The 20,511-nt window shown below is 35.3% G+C and overlaps 1 pseudogene; it reads right to left on the bottom strand.

Annotated features, from left to right (window-relative positions):
* Positions 1-280: 280 nt before the first annotated feature.
* On the bottom strand, positions 281-5,251 carry LOC143381046 (Y-box-binding protein 1 pseudogene; annotated as a pseudogene).
* Between the last annotated feature and the right edge of the window lie 15,260 nt (positions 5,252-20,511).

Consider the following 20,511-nt stretch of genomic DNA (forward strand, 5'->3'; position numbering starts at 1 on the left):
GGTTGTGTGGTGTATTGAGAGAAAACAAGTTTCTTAAAACACCCTCCTCCCCCCTCCCACATTACCAAAAAGAGATGTCTTTAAGTAAAAATTTAAAAAAAAAAACCTCTATGCTACATTAGTAATGCAGACACTTCTAGTTATCTGGTCAATAGGCAGAAAGCAAGCAGTTAAGTTCTCCAGCCTCAGGCTTCTGTTCATTTTCTTGCTGGAATTTCATTTTCATTTTTTATTCCTGTTGGATGACTAGGTAAAGGTAGAGTGGAAGGGCATCTGATATCTATTTAGCCCTGATCTGCTCAGCCTTGGGAGCTGAGGAATTCTCAGTTGATAGAACAGCTGCTTTCATCTCTTTGCCATCTTGTGATGTAGTGTTTCCTAGGTGCTTGTGTCAGTCATTGAAGTTGCTGAAGTACCAAGGTTGAAGTGGCTGCTGACCTGGGTTCTCATCTCCTTGATTTTCCTCATCCTCTTCATCACTGTCCTCTGCTGGCCTTCTTTGGTGAGAAGGCCACTGGGGATTCATGGTCCATAATGCTGATACAAGTTCTACCTTATGGGTCTACCTTGCTCTCCTGAATCCTGGTTGTCTGTACCCTCCTGCACTTCTCCCTGAATAGGAGGGTTGGAATACTGTGGTTGAGGCCCACAGAGCTTCTGCATGTAATAAGGTGAGAAATTTCTCCTGCTGTAGGGTAGGTGTTATTGGGCCTGGCCTCTTGAAGCACTCTCCAATTGAAGCACTCTTAAAAAAAAAAAAAAAAAAAAAAGAGTTTTTTCCTTACTCTCACTATTCTGGTAATTCTGCAGGCAGTTTTATAAACAACATGAACAGGGTCTATAATGATTATGGTCTGCTGCATATTCACTGCCATGAGCTGGGACTCCATCAGGGTCTGTAACATCAGCTGTCTCCATTCTTTTTGTCCTACCAAAACATGAAGCTACACAGTCCATCAGTCCATCTCATGTTCTGTGAAGGTACTCTGGGATTCTTCTGAGTGACAATCTAGTATACAAATACATCTTTCTTTATGTCATTCCTATTAAGGAAACCTTATCCATTTCTTACATTGAACCATTTTTATACTTTCCACATACCTCCCTTGCAATGTTCCTGCCAGCAGGTGCCTCCCTGAAGAATTTTTCTGAGCCACCACATTCTGTGTTACTGTCCTGGTGCTGGGCTTGGTGTCAACAACACTAAGGACAGTGGTGGTGGCTGCTGGGTCTCAGCCTTATTACTCATGGTTACCTGATAGTGACTGTGACCTGGTGTACAGTTGGGGCTACTCCTGAGTACAATGATAATTAGGCCAGTGGCTGCAGAGAGGTTTATGATAAAGATTGTGGTCCATTTTATTCTTCCTTCTAATGCCGCAGTCTCTGGCTGGGCACAAATCACGAGTCTCCACACAGCTTGTAGATTCAAACAGCAATTCTTTATTCCCGAACTCACACCGGCCGTCTACAAACACGTTCTGGGGGAATCCATGTTCTCTGCCCAAATCCACTTCTCCCAAATCCACTACTCTGCCCAAATCCACTCTGCATGGGCTTCTGTCTCCCAAAATATACTGTCTGACCTTAAGCACTCAAGAGGAACTCAGCAGCAGGATACACCCTATTCTAAAGGGGGAACACCCTAATCTCCTATTATGCTAAACTGCCCTATTCTAAAGGAGGAACACCCTAATCTCCTATTATGCTAAACCGCCCTATTCTAAAGGGGGAACACCCTAAACACGGATCCTGCCCTGGTCCTTGAGCAAGGTCACCTTTCAGAAGTCCTTCCACTAGACAGCATGGGAGTAAGCTGGCAAGGAATTTGTCATACCTACTTGGCTGATGGCTCCCAGCATTCTAAGCCCAAATTCCATGGATAACTTTTGGCTTCCCCCCCCCAAATTAATATTAATAGCTTGCTGTTAACTAGAAACCTTGCTGATAACATAAACAGTCAATGAATGTATATCGCATATGAATTTATGCAGTGAAAAATACATAAGAATTCTGAAAGATCACTGTTACTGTGATAGCCAATTTACTAGAGGGACTGCCTCATGGAGATGATTAGTGTCCTATGGTGTTTTAAGTGAACACTGACAACACTTGAGCTTACCATAATAGCAATAGAAGGTGACACTGAAGTTATTCCAGTAATACCAGAGGTAGAATAGCTAATTTTATGCACTTATGGCTTACATTTATTATTATTATTATTATTGTTATTATTATTCATATTTACATTTCTCTCTCAGCTGAGAATGGTGCCAGATATGGTCTGTAAATTTTTTTTTAATTTTAACTTTTATAATAGATTTGTGTGTATTTTCTAATAGTAAATAATAAAGTAGACTATTATCTACCTATATTTTTTGCATTTGTGATATACCTAACTGTGAATTTTTTTCTATATTTCTGGGCCACATGGTTCATTATTTTTTCTTTTAAACTATGGAAAAATTCCAAGAAACAACAACAAAAATATCTAAGTAGAAGTGGACCTGCACCTTGGAGAGTTTAAACCCACGTAGTTCAAAGGTGAACCTATGTGCTAGTTATAGCTAATAGCAGAGTTCTCCAGCTAGTGAGGCCCACTGGGACAAGGTATCTTCCAAAGAAAGAAAGCACTTTTGACCTTCTGTGGTACAGAATTCTAATTTGCATCTAAAACTTCCAACCTGATCAGGTTAAAACTTTTATTGGTCAAATGATTGGGCAATTCACCTTTCTCATTGGTATGCATTTTGAGCCCTCCCATGTAAACAATATTGGTGACTGGATTCCAGGATTCCTCCTAAGGAAGAAATTCTCATTGTTTACAGAAGTTCTCTGATGAGAAATTAACATAGAAAATGATAATCCTAATGCCTGCATGGCTGCCAAAATATCATTGGAGAAAACGCTTAATAAGGAAATAAGAAAATGCACTCCAATTTGCTACCTTATTTCTGTTTTCTCCTGGAAGAAGTATAGTGTTGAGGAGATTAGAAAAGACAGTAGAAAAAGTGAGAGGAGACCGGGTTATGATAATGTGATTGGTTGCTGTGCATGGATGAAGACAGCAACCATTGTGAACATGTGGATAAGCTGTATTTCAGGGAATAGACCTATCTAAAAAAGTTTTTTTTTTTCCTGTTTTCATTTTTCTCCGTGCAATATATGTTGTAAATTGCAGGCAACCATTATGTGACTGACTTATTTTTAGGAGCCAATGGAGGCAAAGAAGCTGAGCATTTTACATCTGGGAAGATAGTTTAGAACAAGGTCAATCCAAATGACAGAAGCTGCTAAGAAGGAGAGAAGCAATCCCAAATGGTAATTCATAGAATTTGAATGCTGTCAAGCTACCACTGGGTATTATATATAATACGTAGGACTGGGGAAAGGTGAAGAGTTCAAGTTAACTTGATTTATCAGTAGCAAACAAAAGCTAATATATCCTGGCTCATATGTTAGATTTATAAGAAACTGTAACTGATATTCCCAGATCAGTTTATTGTTGGCAAAAAATCCGTGGTAATGCTCTTTCGGTAACAAAACACCTGAGATAATAGCTTATAAAGAATAATGGTTTGTTTTGGCTCACAATTTTGGAGGTTTCAGCCAGTTGACCCTTTTGCTTTTGGGTCCATGGCATGGCAGTACATGGCAGTACATCATGGTGGGACCACATGGCAGAGGAAGTGGTTCACTTCATGGCATCCAGAAAGCCTAAAACAAGAAAGAGAAAGAAGAGGGGATAGGGTTGCCCTTCAAGGACACACCTCAGTGATGTAAGACCATTCATTCTGCTCCAACTCAATACAGGTTAATCATCCACATTCCACAAGGAAGGAACAGGGGCATATTCAGTAGGAATTAAACTAAAGACAGACTGAAACTCAGCAGGACAAACATTAATTCGATTGCTCCATATCCAGGGGTTTGGGCACACTGTAGCAGGATATGACCTCCCAAGGGTTTAGGCATCCCCTCTTATGGCTTTACTAGCTGCAGGACTCTAATGCTGACACTCGCTGCCTGGTCACCCCACCTCTTTGTGAAATCTCCGATGAAACCTTTATGACCCCAAAACTATTGCATTCCTGCATATTTTAAAAACCAGCATGATGTGGACAACAGTGAAGTCTACTGCAGTTGTGAGCTGTACAGGGACCTACTAGAACAACACCTGCAGCAAACCCATAAGTACCTGATGGTTAAACATGGGGAAACATATCCCAAGAAACAATTACCTGGAAGGCCCTGGTAAATGAATGTTGTACCCAGAGCTTAAAGGTCATTCTGGTGAGGGCTCAGAAGAACAAAATGCCAGTAGAAATGTGGACTGTAGAAGTACAATGAGACATCTACCCCTCTCTTTTTGCAATGTTGGGGATCCAACCTAGGGCCTCACACCTGCTAGGCAAGTGCTTGCCCACTGAGCTACATCCATGGACACTGGGGTCTCTCCTCTTAAGTGAAAGTCTTTCAAAGAAAACTGTGTTTTTGTACCTTTAAGCCTGTGGGATGGGTGAGGCCATGCAGGCTTCAAAAATGCCCTCAAGACATCTTTCCTATTGTCCTAGTACAAAGGGCTTGTCTTATTTTTATTTATTTTTTATTTTTGATATTAGAAATTGAACCCAGGGTTAATTTACCTCTGAACTATACCCTAAACCCTTTTTTGTTTGTTTGTTTGTTTGTTTTGAGACAAGATATTTCCAAGTATGGCCCCAACTTTGCGATCTGCCTGCCTCAGTCTCCTTAATCACTGGGATTATCGATGTGTGCCACCACACCCAGTAACCTATCACCTTTAAACACAGCCTCCCACAAAGTCTCAGGGCATGGAAAAAACGCAGCCGAATTTTTTTGCCAAGAGGTAACAAGAATGGCTTCTAGTCCAATTCCCAATAGAGTCCTCTTTCCCATAATATTTTTACAGTTCACAGGACTGGACATCCCTCAGGTTGGAGGCCATTTCATAATACCACTTGATCAAACCACTGTGGACATCTTCTTGGCCCATCAGCAGGACAAGCATCTTGGCAGTGATGGTGACAGTGATGTCCAAGGTGGGGGCTCCGTCAGTACTCTTGGTATGAATCAGATGCATAGTAAATTTCCCATCCTGCAGCAGGGAGTCACAACCAGAACATTTCTGGTCCCCTACCCCTTTCACAAAAACACTTGACCAATCTTTGCCAACCAGGACATCGACTTCAGCTGGTATGATGCTGATGAAGGTTTCCCCAGGGGACATCCCAGATGGAGGATGGGTCCTTGTAGCCCATGATTCTGACTCTGCTGCTGGGAATTTTCTGCTGCTGTTGAGTCCATAGATTGGGTTTAGGCTACCGAGGGTGCCAGGCAGGGAAAGGTGGAAAGCTCAGGACACAAGCCGCCATCTTGACCTCATCTCTGCTAACTATGCAGCAGCCCTCACACTGCTACTTCTAATGTCCACATTTCTATTGGCATTTTCTTCTTCTCAGACCTTAATAGAATGTCCTATTAAGCTCTGATTATAGCATTCTACGATTTTCATAGCCTACTTCCCCAATCTTTTCCAAACTCCTCCTGGAAACAAATTCCAAAGGCTTTGCCACATCATCTCAATATTGTCACAGCATGACACTACTTCTTGATGTCAATTCTTTGTGTTGGTCAGCTTTCTGTCACTGTAACAAATACCTGAGATAATCAACTTTAAAAAAAAGAGGGAAGGTTTTTTTATGACTCGGTTTGAGTCAGTAGACCCATTACTTTTGAGCCTGTGGTCAAGTGATTCATCATGGTGGAAGCACATGGTAGAGGAAGCTGCTGATCTGACAAAAGTGAGAAGTGAAAGAGAACAAACAAACAAACAAACAAACAACAACAAAAAAAAGAGTTTGGCATCCCCCAAAATACTCCTCACAGCTATGCTCCCAAAGTTCTAACTTCTTCCACTAAGCTCCAATTCTTTAAGGTTCTACAACCTCCCAATAGTGCCATGGCTAGGGAAATTTAACACATGGGATTTTGGGAAACATTTCATTGCCAAACTAGAACAAAAACAAAGAATTAGAGAATGTTCCTGAGGTCTACTTGTCCCATCCCAAGTGACAGGTACATAACTTCAGGGTCCAATAACTTATCATGAAGTATGGAAGTGCTAGTTTTATAGTTTATAAGATACAATTTACATTATCTTTACTTGTTTTATTCATTTTATGAACTACTTAATATTAATTGAATGCATTCTATAATTCATTTGATACAAGAAAAATGACCCCAAGAAAAATACCAGAAAATATGTTTACATATAACATGTATGTTATAAAAATCACATCATCAAAATGGAGCAGAGATGTACTCATTGCCATCATTGCCAGAGATGTACTCATCATTCTTCTATTAGGCAAAAATGTATTAGTTATAGTCTATGGGTAGGCTGGTGGTTTAAGTTCCTAATTATAATTCTGGGGGCTAATTGCCCATAGCCAAATTTCTTCCTTTCTTCTTACTACTTTTATAAACCTAATTTGGCAATAATATTCTTTGTCTTTTCAAATTGATGTCCTCTATGGTCCTAATACTTCTCAAATATTTTAAATTCAAATAATAATTATATAGCTTATTATTGTTGCTTTCATTTATATTTCGATCTTCAAGAAACCTTCTACATGGTACTCTGTCCATATTTCTTAATTATCAGTACTAAAACAGAGTAGAATGCTTTTCCCCAGATATTATTGATCAAGAAAAAAATACTGATAAATAATTTGAGTACAAAAAAATTTATCTGAGCTATTTGATCACCTGGGCCAAGAAGAGCCTGCTTTTCATGGATCAGATTTGTCTCCGGAGGCTGTGTCCAAATTATTATATTACAAATGCTGTCCAATTGCAATCAGCTTTTTCCAGTTAAAAACCCACCTTAAACAATTTAAGCCAAGACAAAGAAATATCTTATATATGCCATTTTCTGAAACTTCTAAAACACTGGACAAGGTAGTGTTCTTACATATGACAATAATTCTAATTGAGAACTTCTCTGGATCAATGTTTTTCCACTAGTCCTTTTTAGGGAGTGGAATCATCAAACCTTAACAAGTTGTTTGCTCCTCTCTGCCTCAGTTATTTGTGAACAAGAATCCTAATATGTTTTTTTTTTAATAAGATAATTCTAGTAATATGCCTATGTGTTTCCAGAACATAGTGAGTACTCAGTAAATATTATGAGTCAAGAAAGAACACTAAGAATAATCTTGTTGGTTTTACAAAGATAAGCACAAAACGATAACATTTTAATGTTTGATAATGAAAATATTTCCCCCACATTTGATATTTTCCCCCATATTTAACTGTAAATAATTTAAAATTATTTCTTAACATGCTTTAATGTGCTTAAACTAGGCTTGGAAACTTGATATTTTATTTTATGGTATACTAGATGCAATTTTTTTCAGATAGGTGTCAGATTTATAAAGGAATAAGATACTAAAGGATATCTACGATCCTTGATGAGAAATGCCCCAGGGAAAGGAATGGATATTTCTTAGCCAGAAATAAATGTACAGAAATCTGAAAACATGGATTTGGTTGGAGATCAGTAACACCCAAAGCATCAAAGAATAGAATAAGAAAGGGTAAGTGATACTTAGTTAGAGGAAATATACTCCTTTTCACTTGGTAAATTCCACCCATAAAATTAACTCAGCATTACTTTTCTATTAAATTCTTAAAATATGGCCACATTTTATTCTTGCATTTAAAGTATTTTTCTTCACAAGTTTATAAGACAAGCCTGACAAAATAATAAAGCTTACAACAAACAGGTGAGATTCCATCTGAGTTTGGATGTCTTACACCAGAAGGCTGCTTTTTTGTTTCAATATGTGTTTTCACACATGTCCAAGTCAAAACTTCCATCCAGATTGTGAGCAATTGCGTTGCAGGCAACCTTAGCTGAAGTCATCTCACTTGTTAATTTCAAATTCAAAATAGAAAAATGCTTCATAAAGTGCTCATGCTGACCAATAGAGCAAATATTATTATTCCAGAGTTGCATTACTAAATTTACTACCTAATGCACCATATAATTTTCTGAAGCCCTTGATTTTTTATTTAATTTTTTTTATTGCAAATTACTTGAGAAACTTTGTAGAAATCTATAAAGCATATTACCTCCAATTGAACTTTAGCTCAAATTCTGTCCTTAATATGACAGGAATGTTAGCTTTTGTTGGAGATCTCTCTTCTACCATTTTATCAATTGCCTAAGGATAGAGTGGTATTTTCATTGATATCACAGCTACGACTACTGATTTCCCTATTCTTTAACTTATTTTAAAAAAAGCAAAATTAAGAGGAATGTCATTGGGATTTTGATCAGAATTGCATTAAATCTGTATAGTGCTTTTGGAAGTATGGTCATTTTGATAATATTAATTCTGACTATCCAAGAGCAAGGTAGATCTTTCCATCTTCTAAAGCCTTCTTTGATTTCTCTCTTTAGGGTTCTGTAATTTTCATTATATAGATCTTTAACCTCTTTCATTAAGTTGATTCCAAAGTTTTTTTTTTTTGGGGGGGGGCTATTGTGAATGGTGTAATTTTCCTCGGTTTCCTCCCTGAGGATTTGTCACTGGTATACAGAAATGCCTTTGATTTATGGGTGTTGATTTTATCTCCTGCTACTTTGCTGAATTCATTTACTAGTTCTACAAGTTTTCTGGTGGAACTTTTATGGTCTTCTAGGTATAGAATCATATCATCAGCAAATAGTGCCAATTTGAGTTCTCCTTTTCCAATATGTGCCCCTTTAATTTCTTTCGTGTAATTGCTCTGGCCAATGTTTCAAGAACTATGTTAAATAGAAGTGGTGAAAGAGGGCATCCCTATCTTGTTCCAGTTTTTAGAGGTAATGCCTTCAATTTTTCTCCATTTAGAATAATGTTGGCCTGGGACTTAGCATAGGTAGCCTTTATTATGTTGACATATGTTCTTGTTATTCCTAGTTTTTCTAGTGTTTTGAACATAAAGGGGTGCTGTATTATGTCAAATGCTTTTTCTGCACTATTGCAATGACCATATGATTCTTTAAGTCTATTGATGTGATGAATTACATTTATTGATTTCTGTATGTTGAACCAACCTTGTGTCCCTGGGATAAATCCCACTTGATTGTGGTACACGATCTTTTTGATATGTTTTTGTATTCAATTTGCCAGAATTTTATTGAGTATTTTTGCATCTATGTTCATTACAGATTTTGGTCTGATGTTTTTCTTTCTTTGATGTGTCTTTGCCTGGCTTTGGAATCAGAGTGATATTGGCCTTATAGAATGAGTTTGGAAGTGATGCCTCTTTTTCTATTTCCTGAAATACATTGAAGAGTATTGGTATTACTTCTTTAGAGGTCTTGTAGAACTTGGCTGTGTATCCATCTGGTTCTGGGCTTTTTTCTGTTGGTAGACTTTTGATGGTGTCTGCTATTTCGTCACTTGAAATTGATCTGTTTAAATTGTGCTTATCATCTTGATTCAACTTGGGCAAATTATATGACACTAGAAATTTGTTGATGCCTTTGATAAATTAAAACTCTTTAGAGGGGACTAAGTCTTCTTAACTTAGTCTTCATTTTTTAAAAAATCATCTATACAAGCATCTATATTGTACAGGTCCACATTTGGACACAGGAAGGGACAAAGACCCTTCTCATTCCAAAATAGTTTTATTAAAGTAAATAGAAAGTATGTGTAAAGTCACATTGGGATTTTGGATTTTGCATAATCAGACAATTTCACTCATTAATCCTTATCAAACTAGGAGTTATAATGTCAATGTAAATAGCATTAAATAAATAATAATTAGAATATACAAAAATAAGTAATTGTATCATGCAAAGATAACAATGTTAACAAACTTTTATTTGATTATTTGTTTCCAACTCCTCACTCCAATACATGAGTGAGTAGAAACTCCTTCCATGTCTTACACCTGATTTAGAGACTTTACCTAAGGAGAGTTCAAGTGAGATTTGGATAGCAGGAAAGATGGAGAAGTCGTTTTTTGGTGACAATTCGGATAACCTACTTATAAACAAACACTGAGCTCTTGAGTATTATCTGTTTTAGACAACCAGACAATTAAAATCTGCAACAGTGGTGGCCTTTCTTGCATGCCCAGAGGCCCAGAGTTTCACATTGTCTACAGACTGGGAATGCTGCCATTTACCAGCTTCATTCTGTCTGGGAGTCGGGACTGTCACCAGCATCTTCCTCTAAAATGCTGAAAATTATGATGGCTTTGAGATGCACTACAGTAAATCACAGCTTCTAGAAACTAATTTTTTTTCTTTTTTCCATCAGCCCTTGCAAATGTATGTATAAATCTAATATTTAACATTATGATTTCTCTGTGGAAAACCCTTCAATAACTCTCTAATCTTCTGCCACAGACCTAAATCTACACATGGCCTGGATATCCTGTTTCACCCTAACTTGTTCCCAGTATTTGCCACTTTTATATCTACTGAACTTTCCTCAGTTTCTCTAAAATTCTCCATGTGTAGGTTCATAATTTCTTTTTTATGATCTGCGTTAGAGACTCTTGTATTAATGTTAACTTGTATTAATGTTAATTCTCCAATAAATAATTCAATGGCTAATTCATCCACAAGCACAAATTTCCCCACACCTACATGAAACATCTAAAGATTTAATCAGTCAGTCAAGGAGGTTACAACAGTGCATAAATACTATTTCTTTTATTTTCTAAAACATATTTTAATTAAAAACAATTTAGAACACTTCAAGTGGGCTTATTATACCTTCACAGATTCAGGACCCCTGATTGTGAATAATTTTTGGAATGAATTATAATGAAACAGAAATAATATTAATATTTAGAGTAGAAAAAACAAACATTCTTTCATATGACAATAAAGAAAAGAATATAGAAGTAATTTTAGTGACTATGTAAAAAGCAGTTCTTTCTTTCTAACACCAAACCTGTAGTCCTTTATTTTGTTATCTTGAGACAGATTCTGAATGCTGTGTATAGTTCAAAGAGCTATCTATTTATTTTATTTTTTTGTATTTTAGACAATTTTAAAAGTTTTCAGACTTTAAAAAATGTTGCAAAAATATTACAAAGAAACCTTTATTCCTGTTGGTTGGCATCCTCAAGTGTTAAATGCACTTACAACCCCAGTGAAATTATCTAAACAAGGATATTAAAATGGGTTCAATTGTATTAACTAAATTGTAGATCTATTCCAACCTCAATAACTGTTCCATTAATGTTCTTTTGTTGATCCAGGATCTGATCCAGGATTCCACATTGATTTCATTGTCACATCTCATTATTCTCCTACAATCTGTGCTAGTTCCTCGGTCTTTTTTCATTTTTCATGGAAAGGCAAGAATGCCACAGATGATATGTTCTGCACTGTGACGTCAGTATATCATGTGAAGAGGTACTTGACAATAATATGCATCATTATTGGTGATTCTAACTTTAATCGTTTAGTTACAAGTATGTGTGCCAGGTTTCCTCATTGTAATGTTACTAGTTTTCTATCATGAATCAGTGTATTATAAGAAGACACTTTGAAACTGCAAATATCCTATTTCTCAGCACATTTTTATTCACATTGATGACTCTTTCTTGCCTGAAACAATTATTACTGTGATATTTGCTGAAAAACATTTTTCTGATTTGCAACACTAACTATATTTACTGATTGGAACCCTACTATGGAGAAGAGTTTTCTCTTTCCAATTCACTCATTTATATCATAATATCATAAATATTTAATTTATTCTATTTATATTAGGATAAAGTCATGTATATAAATTTGTGTTTATTTTATTTGACCACTGAGAGTCCCTGAAGTTGTAGCCTCTTGACATATAGTTATCATTTTTTGAGAATTTTCTACTCTCTATCAGTACACAATGTTCTAGGATCATCTTGGGTTCCCTGCCTCAGCAGCCTCTTCATTAGCCAAAAATATTTAGAATATACAATACTAGATATTCTCATGTGTACTGACCTATGTTTTGCTCCTAGGCTTTCTGAAAAGATGCATATACACAGATATCTAAATCTATACTGTATATATAATATATTTAAATGATAAATATATTTATATTAAAACAGAGCTCCATACTGATACTTTTAATGCCAAACTAGTTCTACAAGCTTCTTTCCAGCCTTTTTTCTATGGGGCTCCTTTTAGATTTCTCTTTCCTTTTTTTTTATCACCCCTTCACTGAAGGGAGAAATCGAACTTTCATTATCCACAAAGTATTTCCTTGTTTACTCAATGCTGGAATAATTGAAACTTCATATACAACACTTTAAAAATTGTTAATGTATATGATTGTAAAAAGCAAGTTCACTGAGTACTGTACTTTTGTATAATTCCATTTGTATGCAATCAAAATTCTATTTTAACATTACTTAGATGAGATCTTGTCTGTCCAAACTGAAACTATATCATTATGTCATTTACTTGTAAAACAGTCAGGTTCACTTGCATATAGAATCTAGAAGAAGAGAAAGAAACAAAACAGAAGAAAATTAGAAATTTTTTTTGAATTTTTTTCCAAATTAATGAAAGATACCAAACCATATATTAAAGACACACAGAAATCTCTAGGACAAATACAAAACAAACAAAATAATAGTAATAAAATGAAATAAAAAACACAGCTAGATATGCCTATTCAAACTGTTGAAAACCCAAACAGACAATTTCAAAAGCAGCCAGAAATAAGTGCATTATATACAAAGCAAAATGATAATGATAATAATAATAGTAATAACAATAGCTATAGTAGATTGGTAATGAAATTACTCAAGTCAGAAGAAAATTAAGTCAAACTTTAAAGTTAGGGAAACAAAGCATTCTATACCAATTGAAAAATACTTCCCCAAAATGTCTTCTTTTGTAAATACAAAAAAAAAAAAAAAAATCAGCAAACCTCTAATAAAAAATGTTAAAGGAAGTTTTCTTCAGGAGAAATTAAATGATAATTAAGTGACTCAGATATATACAAAGAAATAAAGATGATAAGAATGTCATAATGAAGATTTTATTTTGTTCTTTGTAATTATTTACTGTCATTTTTTATCCTTGTGAATATCCCTTGTCCTGAAACCTCTTTGCCTTGTATTAACATAAAAGGCAATTTTTAAGGAAGACATTCAATTCCTAAATAAAACTAAAAGCAGAATTTCCAAGTACATGAAGGGAAGATTGATAGGACTAATGGGAGAAATATGCAAACCTGCATTTATAGTTGGAAATTTCAGTATTCTTTTCTCAGAAAATTGGTAAGGCTCCCATGATCTAACCACCCAACATGACCTAATCATGATTTTTAAAAACCACACAATAAGAACACGAGTTCTTTTAGTGAGCATGGAATGTTCACCAGGAAACACAAAATATAATAAATTTGAAAGAATACAAATAATACAATGTTTGTTTTCAAGCAATAGCAAAAGTCATAAATAAATCAAGTAACAGAGAATTAACATGGAAAAAACTTCAGTTGTTTGGGAATGAAGTAATAGAGTTAAGCTTGGGGTACAGCTCAGTAGTAGAGCACTAATCTAGCATGTAGGTGGGCCTGGGTTCAACCTCAAGAACTGCAAAAAAAAAAAAAAAAAGTGTCTGATTTAGGTTGGGTGTCATGGAACACACATAGCCACTTAGGAGACTGAGGCGGAAGGATCTCAAGTTTAAGGCCAGTATTGACTACAGTGAGACTATCTCAAAAAAGAAAAAAAGAAAAAATCAGGGCTGAGCATGAAGAACAGTGTTAGAACACCCCTAGGGTTACATTATCATAATACCAAACTTTTAAAAAGAGGGAAAAATCACGATGGATGTTAGAAACACATTCTGAGTCAAATTTAAGTAAATGCATCACATACCAAAATGTATGTGGGGTAACTAAATCAGTGCTTAGAGAAAAAATTATAGCTTTAAAACCTTATATTAAAAGAAAAGAAAATATAACTGAAGCTACTGCTTTAAAAAAAGAAAAAAAATAGAAGTCTGATATGTAGGCTGTCTTTACCTATTTCATTTTACATTTCCTCTTTCATTAGAGTGTTTTTAAATAGAGGATTAGGGGTGTTTGAAATTTCCATATGGAAAGACCTTTCTGATTTATATTTTTGCATGCAAGTTTTAGTTTTATTTGACCATATTCATACACTGTTTCTAATATTTGATTTTATAGAACTTACTGATGGTTTCTTTGTTCTCTAATACACAATCATTTCTTGTGTTTTGTAGACACTTAAGAATGTGTATTTTCTTATTAAAGTGTAACATGTAGCATATATCCACATGCATATACACAGATATCTAAATCTATAGTGTATATATAATATATTTAAGTGATAAATATATTTTATATTAACATCTTGATTAAGCATGTCTCCTTGCATCTGCTGAAGCTTTTGCTTTAAAGAAATAGTTACTATATTATTTAGTGCATGGATGATCACAGTCTTGGATTTGCTGGGAGCTGACTTTTAGCATTAAGATGTGATTGTGTCTTTCTTAGTCAAGAATAATGTCTTTGGCTTGTATTCAACTTTGTTATTAAGACAGTAGTCTTTCTCTTTTATTGTTTCCATTTTGCCTGGCATAGATTTATTCTTTATGTCTAATCTACTTAAATCACTTCCTTTTAGGAATGTCTCTTGCACACACCACATAGTTGGATCTTGTGTGCGAGTTTTTTTTTAATATTCAGTAAGTTAAGCTCTTTAATTTTTACTAATATGACTTACATAATTGTTCTGGATGCTGTTGTATTTAAAAATAAACTTTAACATGTTAATTTGCTAAATTTATTTTTAATATGTATTTCAGACTCTTTAGTTTGGGGAGATATTTTGGATGGCCTTAGAAAATTTTATATAATGTTACCTATTTTCTTAAACCATTTTAAAGTCCTCAGTTCCTTGCTTACTTTAAATAACATTTTATTATCTATTGTGTAATTTCCTCTAATTGCCCATATGACAGTTCACGTATTTGCTCTATTTTCTTTTTTCTCTTCATCTCTCCTTCAATTTTTATTTATTTGAGGTGACAGGGGTTGAACCTAGGGCCTTATCATGCTAGTCAAGTACCCTACCTCTGAGCTTATCCACAGATTTCTGCCATTTTTAATTGCATGATATATATTTTGTTACAACATACATAAAATTTGTGTATTTGCTATCGATATTGATTCTGGAGCAGGATCACAAGAATCTGCATTTCTGATGAGTCCCCAGTGATAATGTCACTACTGCTTAGGGAACCACATATTGAGAACCACTGCTCTATAGAAACATGTTTTGTTCTCTTTATCTTCAAGAAAGAAGCAAGGTGGTAATTGGAGCTATGAGTCTTGATGAGGACATTCCTGTGACATCTAACAATGTTCGTTGAGAGTTCTCTGTGATTACAGGCAGAAATTTTAAATTAAACCAGAAGAAAACTCCAAAACCTGTCAAGTCATTTTATAACCCAAGTCATACATTCACAGACTTTTCTATTATGTATCCTGATTTATATCTACCATGTTGTTCAGTGTAATTCATCAGAGATTATACAATGAACCCCAAGGATATATGAATAAAAACTCAAATTTGAACAATATTAACTTCACACTATTATATTCCCACAGAAGAAATTAGGTTAGAAAAGGAAATTTCCTGAAAGTTCAAATATATTAAAAACCAAGAATCTTCCCTATTCATTTTGTGTTCTATTTTGTTCTTCAGAGGTATTTTGATAGATAGGGGCTGAGTTTCTTGTTCTGTTTTTCTTATTATCTTTTTAGAAGAATATATAAGAATTTATTAAATGCTCTAAATTTGAAGTAGTCCCACTCCAATCCAAATCTGGCTTATCTTCCTTTTCATGGGTTCTATTAAAGGAAAATATTACAGGAGGGTAAAAATATGATCCCCATGTAGATATAAAATGAACACATGTAAAAGACTTTATGCACTTATAGTAAGTAACCAGGCAATTAGCATCTAACCTTGGCTTCCGATTTTGTTCTGCAGATGCTACCCTGCATCAACTTGTTGTGAGACATAGAAAAATAACAACTTTGAATCTGCCAAAAATATAAATCATTCTAGCAAATTCTTATCACGTTTTATCCAATGAAATTTGATTTCTTTCTCATTCTCCATCTCCCATTGCCTTACTTAATAATTTATTTAAGTTATCCAGGCCACCTATTCATAGTAAGTCTATTATTTTAAAACACATTTAATAATTATAAAAGTACTAGCAATTGATCTTCCAGGTCTTCCTCGTTTATTTTTTTCCAAATATTGAACTATCTTTGTGTGCATTTAATCCTTAAGGAGCTTTTTATCACTTGCCCTTAGAGTTGATTCCTGAGTAATAGCTTAAAGAGAACTCCTGTGTATAGATTTTGAAGGCTTAGGGCTTATGAAGGCAGCAATCAATTTGGTAACTGAATTTCTCTCTTTTATGTTTTGTCAGATTTTTTTAAGCTCTAGAGACCAATAGCAACCAAAACCAGCTCAGTTATCTCTTCATAGTTTCATCTACAAAGTAAACCTCCTTTTCCAATTCTATAGGTTATAGCCTGATCTTTAAGATCTCCTCTTTCTCAAAATAAAATCACTTTTTTTTTCCAGAGGCAAACATGTGTCCTGCTTCAATTTTCTTTCATTTTTCCATGGTTCCTGTTTGGACTAAAGATCTTTTGGACTCTTAATTGATACCATTCATTCTTCTCTAGACAAACTTGACATCTAGAAGATCCAAGTTTAAGTCTTTTTAATTTACTCCTTAGATTTTGTTATTTAGACTTATATTGAAATTTTCTCTCCCTCAATCTAACACCATGGTATACTTCTGCATAATAAGGGTTCCTATTCATTTTATCTTTTTATTAATGAGATTTTCTATTTTCATATAATTAACCTACTGTCTGTCTGAATTACACAACTATAATCAAAGCTCATAAAATAAACAGAACAAGATTTAAACTTTCTATGTGTGATTGGATATAATCATAATATTATATCTAATAAAATAAAATAATAAAAGGGGAAAGTATGGAACAAATAAAACAAACTTATTTAAGCCAAGTAGACTTTAATAGCCTATATAATGAAGTTCTCCTTGCTCTAAGGAAAACCTTACTGGAAATTAACAATAAAATGTCATGAAGACCTAGTATTTAAAACTTCCTATGCTTACATTCAGTATGAGAGGGCATTGAATATTCAGCCCATGCCTTCCTTGATCAAGGTCTTAAAAACCAATTGGAGCAATTGCTCTTACAACCTAATTTCCTGTTTAGTATACTAATCATTCCCAAGTTGTTGTGCTATTTCATTAAGCATTTTTTGCTAATTTATTAATATTTTGCACTGGTAAGGGGAGACAGAAAAGATAGCTTATCACATATTTTTCTCTTTTTAGGAACTATAACCAATAAAACTGGGCCTGGGATATATGAATGGATATAAATCGTGGACTTTTGTGTTACTATAGCTAATTGCTCAGGAAAGTAACTGATAGTTCGCTTCTCTGAAACAGCAGGGTCATCTGATAAAGTTCAGTTGGATAACAAAGCTTACATCAATGATCAAAGTGAGTGCCCCTCTCCATCTCCTCACATTCAGAACCTGGTAACTACTAGTGGAAGAAAATTGCATCTGCAGAGATATTAGTGCTGATGATTCAAAGGGTCATAACCCTACTCACACACATAAATGCTGGCAGGAGAGGGAGCATAAAAGAGAGGAAGATAGAAACACACACTGTTTTCTTACTGCAGTGTCCCCCTAGGTGCTAGCATAAATGGCAAATGCTCAATAATAATAGTAAATCTCTTCTCTCCCTGAAGAGGAGTTAATTAGATAGAAAGACTCAAAAGTCTTTACTACTATAGCCTACTCTTGTAGAGAAGAGGGGAACATCCCATTCTAAAGGAAACATGAGGATGACATAGACAGATTGGTCAGTTCCAGTGTTTAGAATCAAGGATTGGTGGACTCAAAGCTTCCCAGCGAACATATGCAATTAGTAAATTGCCAAGAAAAAGTGGAAACAAAGAAAATTTATTGTATACATAAAGGAAATTTCAATAACATTTTCAAAATAGATGTCAAAGAGAAAAATGGGATGAAAATGCATTAATGTAATAAAAACAGAATGGGGATAAAGAAGATACAGATTGAACTACCACAGGGTTATATTTGGACAAGAAAAAAAAAATGGAAGCAAAACTAGAAATAGAGACCAGGTGGTAAGGGCTACAGGGAATGAGGGAACAGACATAGAGAAAGCAAATCACCCCCTTGAAAGTTTTGTAGAGTAATGGAAAGAGGGCTATTGTAAAGGTTTTCATTAGATGGGGCAGGATACACACGATTACAATATTAGAAGGTCAAGTGGAAAAGGGAAATTATCAAGAACCTACAGAAAAGAAGAACCAGGTGCTCAGTGAGAAGAGGCATCTTAGTTTGTTTCTGAGGATTTATCTGATAAGAACATCTATGAAGCTCCCCAACATTTGGTGCTGAAAATTAAGGCAATTTATTTCTAAAATAAAGAGGTCACAAAGGGATGGTATCTAAACACAGAGAGGATGTTTTCAGCTCTAGAGAGGATGAGGGCAGACCTTTAAAACCAAACCTGGAGGGAAGGATAGGGAGATAGATTTAGAGATTTAGTTCTCAATCTTCAGTACACATGAGAATAATCGGTAAAGATTTAAAAAATTCTATTGCTCAGGTCCCATTTTTGACCAACTGCATAAGAACTTGTGGGAATAGGGAACAGATGTGAATAAGAAATTTCAAGGTTATCCAAATAATTCCAATAAGTAGCCAGGATTGAGAAGCACTGGTATACAGCACATTTTCTATGGAACACTAGGCCTAAAATATGCTACTTGAAATGGTTTAGATGTTCAAATTATTTGGGAAAAATGTTTTCCTCTGAATTTTCTTTCTGATTTAAAATGTAAGTAGATGATTAAAGAATACAAGAAATCCCATGGCTAAAAATAATTATTTTCCACATCGTTAATTCAGCACTTTTCTTCACTTATACCCCACTCTAAAGTGAGTCTAATAAATCTCACTTTAGAACTTTTTGTTCCAGGAACAAAAATGAGTTCATTCGAAGGCTAGATGCAGTAGAGCACACCTGTAATCCTTGAAAGGCTGAGGCAGGAGGGTTGCAAGTTTGAGGCCTGCCTGGGAAACTTAGTGAGACACTTATCTTTAAATGAAGAATGAAAAGGCCTGAGGACAAAGATAGAGTACCCCTGGGTTCAATCCCCAGCACCACAAACATATATTTAAAGAAAAGAGCTGATTATAGTTAAAGATAAGATTATGCTTGGACATTTGCAGGAGAAAGTAATTCTAACTCATTGATGTAAGAGAAAAGGCAGGTAGAAAATATCGTGTACTAAACAAGTATGCGATGAACGAAGTTATGGGTATGAATTTTAGGGAAAATGTCTCAAATAGTAGGTAACATAGTTCCCCACTGTTGCAGTTTGAAACTGGAATATCCTCAATAGCTCATGTGTTGAAAGCATGGTCCCCAAAGCAGCAAGGTGCAGAGGTGTGGGTTTTAGGCAATGATTGGATCTTGGGGGCTCTGACATTTGGTGCTGAAATGGTGGATTAATTCATCATAGCCATTGTTAACTGAATGGATTAATTGAGAGATAGGACCTAGTTGGAGGAAAGAGGTCACTGGAGCATGCCCTGGCAGGGGTTTATGCCTCCCAGCCACTCTGCCACTTATCTCTCCCTTCCTCTCCCTCCCTCCTTCCTGGTTGCCGTGAACTGAGCATCTTTCCTCCTCCATGTCCTTTCACCATGATGATCGGCCTCACCTCAGGCCCAAAGAAATGGATTTGGATGACCATGGACTGAGAATTCTAAAAACAGAAGCCAAAATAGACTTCCCCCTCTCAGGTGTTCTTGCCAGGTATTTTTGTCACAGTGATGAAAACCTGTCAATCGCATTCATGACCAATGCTTTCCCTCCCTCTGATTTCAGTTACCCATGGTCAAGCACAGACTGAAAGTGTGGTTCAGTACAATCAGATACTTTGAGAAAGAGAGAGAGGCCACAGTCCCAGAGCTTTTATTAAAGAATCTGTTATAACAGTTCTATTTCATTAGGAGTATTGTTGTTAATCTCTGTGACTAATTTATAAATTAAACTTTATAAATTATAGGTGTATAAGAAAAAAAATAAGAGCCTATGGAGTTCAGAATACTCTGTGGTTTCAAGTATCTTCTGGGGCTCTTGGAATCTATCTTCTGAGAATGAGGATCACAACTATATGGGGAGTATGATAGGAAACCAGAATAAAGAAAGGATACTGTGTCCAAGAGTTCTGCTCTTAGCCTTACTGCAGCGTAGCAACATTCATGAAATAAGACTACATGGTGACAGTATGTTCAATCCAACATTGCCCTGGAAAGTAGTGT

The sequence above is a fragment of the Callospermophilus lateralis genome, chromosome 15, assembly GCF_048772815.1.
Source record: "Callospermophilus lateralis isolate mCalLat2 chromosome 15, mCalLat2.hap1, whole genome shotgun sequence".
NCBI lineage: Eukaryota > Metazoa > Chordata > Mammalia > Rodentia > Sciuridae > Callospermophilus > Callospermophilus lateralis.